Below are 5,932 nucleotides of genomic sequence, written 5' to 3' on the forward strand. Positions count from 1 at the left end.
TTACAATACATTACCTAGACACTGAGCTTCCAGAATAAATGAGAAAACGCACAGTGGACAGATGCCTTCAGGCTGTGTTTATTGAGAGGATGGGGAAATAATTGGTCATAAGGGTGCATAACTCTTTTGAGTTCCCCCAAGCTTTTTAGGTCATCTTCTGTGAAAATTCTGTTTTTTTTTTGTAAAAATACATACCTCCAGCTCTCCATGGGCATTCTAAGGCAGAAGAAAATGGAAGGGAGTCCAACCTCCACCTTTATTATTCATTAACACTCCCCCCACCGCTGTGTTATTTTGGGGCAACTCAGCCTTGGGACTGGACTTTGTTAGACAAGAAAATAGACAGTAAAGTTTCAGGATTTTTAGAATATTAAAGGGCACTTGAACAAGAATTGCAACAACATCCTTAGAACTCTACCCTTACTCTGGAAAAGAGGAAACAATATAGTCCATGTTCCACACCATCCTAATGTTAGTTTGGTAAACATCAAAAAGGAGCAAGAAGAAAATAGAAGAAAGGAAAGGAAGATAGCGCTAAGTTATGTCTGACTCTTGGAATCCCATGGACTATAGCCTACCAGACTCCTCTGTCCATGGGATTCTCCAGGCAAGAATACTGGAGTAGGTTGCCATTTCCTTCTCCAGGGGAACGTCCCAACCCAAGAAACCAGGTCTCTCCCACATTGCAGGCAGATGCTTTACCAACTGAGCTACAAGGGAAGCCCAGCATATAAAACAGGAAGGGCATTAAAACACAGAACTGGCTCCTGTCTCCATTGTGCGCTTATGGCTACCCCTAATTTTACTTTCTGTTTCAAAGTCTCCATTCACGAATCTTGGACCACCAGTGGGCCAAAGCCTCAAAGTTGACTGAAGAACTTCATATCCAGGCTTCCCTGGTGGCTCGGTGGTAAAGAATCTACCTGCTGATGCAGAAGACATGGGTTTGATCCCTGGTCTGGGAAGATCCCACATGACCTGGAGCAATTAAGCCTGTGTGCCACAACTATTGAGCCTGTGCTCTAGAACCTGGGAGCCACAACTACTGAAGCTTGTGTCCCTAGAGCCCATGCTTCACAGCAAGAGAAGCCACCACAATGAGAAGCCACCACAATGAGAAGCCTGAGCGCTGCCACTAGAGAGTAACCCCTGCTCACCGCAACTAGAGAAAAGCCCAAGCAGCAATGAAGACCCAGGACATTTAAGTTAATTAAATAACTTAAAAAGAAAAAAAAAACTTCATATCCCTTGGATTTACTTCTCTTTTCCCTCTTTCAAGGATCTTTCATTGTTTTAGGCCATTTTTCTCATGGCTCTCTAGGTCTCCCCTTCTTTTTGAACTCATGATCAACCCTTTATCTTTACCTAGTTCCCTGCTGGATACCACAGATAGGAAGAGTGGAAATGGAAAATTGGCTATCACAGAGTTACTCACACTGCCCACACTGCCAAGATGAACAATTTTTATTTTTTCCTCAGTTCCCTCTTCCCAGGGAAGTAACAAGACTATGAAAGAAAGCCTGCATTCAGTGCTTAGAAGACACTTAAGCATTGGCATTACCAACCATAGCAACAATTTCTGTGTTCCAGAACAGGAAAAAGCTGCACGATGTTGTGCTTCAAATGACCGTGCCAATGTTTATCCTTTTTACAGAAAACAGGTTTAAGCCAAAGTTCAGAGGGATATTCCTGGATGTTTCGCTCTGCAGAAATCCCTCAGGACCTTTGCTCTAACAAGGGGTGTGGTCAGGGAACCACAATAATTATTGAAATTGCATAATTTTCATTTTGGTGGAATAGAATCAAATTTTAATCTGTTTTAAATAAAATAAATTTAAATTTTCCTGCAGGCTCAACTTTATGGAGCAAAATTCAGACTCACTACTCAGTATTGGGAGAAGGAAATGGCAACCCACTCCAGTATTCTTGCCTAGAGAATCCTGTGGATGGAGGAGCCTGGTGGGCTGCTGTCCATAAGATCATGCAGAGTCAGACATGACTGAAGCGACTTAGCAGCACTCAGTATTTGAAGACTCAAAAAAGTGACCACAGTAGAGAATGAACATTTTTTTAAGAGAATGAATTTTTATCAGGGCAGGTTGAAAGCTCAGAATTTAAAACATAGCCACTGACATTGATTTTAACTGTAACTATTACAAGGTATATAAGGATCTGACTGCCTCTTTCATAAAGCTTTGCCTATTTTTATCTTTTTTATACTGGACTTTAATGCAAGATAGAGAAAAAAAATAGCTATAAAGATTTGAGGAAAAGATTATACCCTGGATAAACATATTACTATAGAAATTCCTTTGTAGTTAAAAAATTTTTAATCTGTTTAATAACCAGCTAACATATAATTATATTGAACTTAACAACATTTTGTTACAATTATAGAGAATATCATCAGTCTGTTATCTTATGGGATTGAAAATTCTCTTGATTCAAAGCGCACTTCAGGCTCAATTGTAGTGTTCTCAGGAAGGTATTGCCTCAATAGTGGGGTCAAATTAATCCTTGCCTAAACAGTATTTGGCCACCTGATGTGAAGAACTGACTCTTTGGAAAGACCCTGATGCTGGGAAAGATTGAAGGCAGGAGGAGAAGGGGACAACAGAGGATGGGATGGTTGGATGGCATCACCAACTCTATAGACATGAGTTTGAGCAAGCTCCGGGAGTTGGTGATGGACAGGGAAGCCTGGTGTGCTGCTGTTCATGGGGTCACAGAGTCGGACACAACTGAGTGACTTAACTGAACTGAAAGGGCATTTTGGTTTTGTTTTGTTTTGTTTTTGGCCTCACTGGGCAGCTTGCCAGATCTTAGTTCCCAGACCAGAGACTGAACCCAGGTCCCTGGCAATGGAAGTGCAGAGTCCTAACCACTACGCAGCCAGGATATACCCCTATAAGGGTATTTTGAACTCATACTTTAAACAGTTTAAAATCAAGCCTTGAAAGTCAAATTGATTCCAAATAACCTAACTGCATTCCAGAACAAAATAAAAAAATATTCGAAGTGATACAAAAATATACAAGGCATTTCACTACTCTATTGTGTCTCATCAGTTTGATTTTCATTCTGAGCATCAGATCACTACTGCTAATTAGATAATGGTGTTGCAGTCATCAACTCCTATAGTTCCTCCCATATAACTTTCAGATATTTGTCTGTTCTCTCTTTTATGACCCCCAGGATAAGCTCACATCATTTATTTCAACAATTATTCTATGAAGGGCATCTTCCTCTGGGCCAGAAATTGTGCTATTTATTGGAATTCAAACAGAAGTCTCTACCCTTGCTCACAAGCTAATTCCAATCTAATGCAGCAAATGTTTGCATAGATGAGATGAAGTGCCCTAAGAAGATAGAGACAAGAATGTCTGGGGGAGCTGTGGAAAAACACAATTATAGATGATATCATCTCATAGGTTCCTATTAGATGTCAAGAATCACTTCTAACCCTCCCAGTGACACTTCAAGGCAGGTAATATCCCCACTTTATACTTAAGGGAGCAATTTCAAAAACTTTAAGAAACTTGTTAAGAGGCAACCTTAAGCTGCTTGATTCACAATTCTTTCTACCATAGCATGGTTCTTGTAAAAGGAAATGACATGTAAGTAATTACTTCCTAGAGGTACCAATAGATGAGCTTGATCTTAAAAAAATAAAAACAAAGAGAGAGACTTACTGATAGTCAAGCAAAGAACTAAACTGAAAAAAGGAGAAATGGGTGCAAACACATCAAAATCTGAATGATCATTGCATGTTTAGAGAAGGGTTTATTCTGTAAAAACAGAATATAGGTGAGGGATGGAGCAGATATGCATTAAAGAGAGAGTAGATAATGATTTCTCTGAGAGTTTTGCTTCCTTTCTGAATTTTCCCCTCACATTTAACCTTCAATGCCACAAGAATTATCCTGTAAAAATACAACCATGTCACTCATCTATGTACAAACATCCAAGGTTTCTCTTGTGTCCCCTGGTGTAAGGTCTAACTTTCTTAGCATTCATGGCACGTGTGCCTTGTTTTTCCAATCTCTGAAATGGGTGTATTTTGAATATCTATTTCCTCCGTTATTATAAGGAGATTTTACACACACACACGAGTCTTAGTCCTGTTTTTCATAACAACATAAAAATGGCATGTTTTTACTAAATGTTAGTGATTAGGAACAATAGCTATTATTATTATTGCTATTCTTTGTGCTATCATAGTATAATGGGCTGAATCAGACATTGAGCAGAGATATTTTGATAAAAATAAAGAATATCAAGTTGAAATACAAGTACTTCAACTGATTTTTTTTAACTTAACACTTTACAGAGTGGAGTGCATGTGGTAAGATCTTCTGGTTTTGCTTTTCTTTATTTCCTTTCTTATGCTTGCTACAAACAATTTCCCTAGTTTGACCCAATAGCCCGAAGAACCGAAATAAATTTTGCTCCATGTTAACCTTTATTTTAGATTAACTCCACCGAGAACATTGTGAAGCTGTCACCCTTATCTGTAAAAGCATCAGAAGTAGGCATTCCTGTCAGGAAAAGCACAGGTTGTACGGTAATTTAATGCAAGTACCCATTGTGCAAACTTGCAGGGAGTGATGAAATAAAAATGGCATGACTTCAATTATTTTTTTTTTTCTGCCTGCCTGGAAATTCTCAGAAGGTGATGTCTACAATCTAGGAACTTATAACACAGTCACAACTTTGATCAATAAAACAAAATAATTAAAAGACTATTTTTGCTTGTGGAAGTTCTTTTTCTACATTCAAGGGTTTAATTTCACATAGTTATCTGTGTACATTCGAAAAAAATTTTCACAAGATAATACTTTATTTGTGATACATTACAGTATATTTTCTTTTTATTCTATCTATTATATATTAAAATAATAGTTATAACCCACAAACTTGATTATATGACCTACTAATGCACTGCAGCCATGAAATTAAAAGATGCTTACTCCTTGGAAGGAAAGTTATGACCAACCTAGATAGCATATTCAAAAGCAGAGACATTACTTTGTCAAAAAACGTCCGTCTAGTCAAAGCTATGGTTTTTCCTGTGGTCATGTATGGATGTGAGAGTTGGACTGTGAAGAAGGCTGAGCACCGAAGAATTGATGCATTTGAACTGTGTTGTTGGAGAAGACTCTTGAGAGTCCCTTGGACTGCAAGGAGATCCAACCAGTCCATTCTGAAGGAGATCAGCCCTGGGATTTCTTTGGAAGGAATGATGCTGAAGCTGAAACTCCAGTACTTTGGCCACCTCATGTGAAGAGTTGACTTCTTGTAAAAGACTCTGACGCTGGGAGGGATTGGGGGCAGGAGGAGAAGGGGATGACAGAGGATGAGATGGCTGGATGACATCACTGACTCGATGGACGTGAGTCTGAGTGAACTCCAGGAGCTGGTGATGGACAGGGAGGCCTGGTGTGCTGCGATTCATGGGGTCACAAAGAGTCGGACACGACTGAGCGACTGAACTGAACTGAACTGAATGCATCACAACCTGTAGTTTAATAGCGTTGTTTTAGTCTCCTATGACAACCAAGCTTAGACAGTCTGTGATCGAGTCTAATCCTTACAAGATACTTGGAGAATTAGTAGAGATAGTTTGCTTAGACCAGCTAGGCCCTTCATACAGCCTGCCTGTCATCCACCTTCACTCTAATTATCAGATCCTTTAATATGATTATCAGTGTAGGAGGTCTTTGAGATTTCCATGGGATGAAGTGTTTAGAGCTGAGTTGGCATAAGCCAGAGGATCTCTGGGCTGTTGACACTCTGGGGCCTAGAAGCTGTCATTACTCATACATTTTCATTTGATTCCTAGGGCAAACTAAATTGAAGATTTTTAAAAATGCATTATTTCCTAGGAGGGCTTAAAAAATGAAGTGCACTCAGTAGACTTAAGATTTATATG

The sequence above is a fragment of the Bos javanicus genome, chromosome 6, assembly GCF_032452875.1.
Source record: "Bos javanicus breed banteng chromosome 6, ARS-OSU_banteng_1.0, whole genome shotgun sequence".
NCBI classification, from domain to species: Eukaryota; Metazoa; Chordata; class Mammalia; order Artiodactyla; family Bovidae; genus Bos; species Bos javanicus.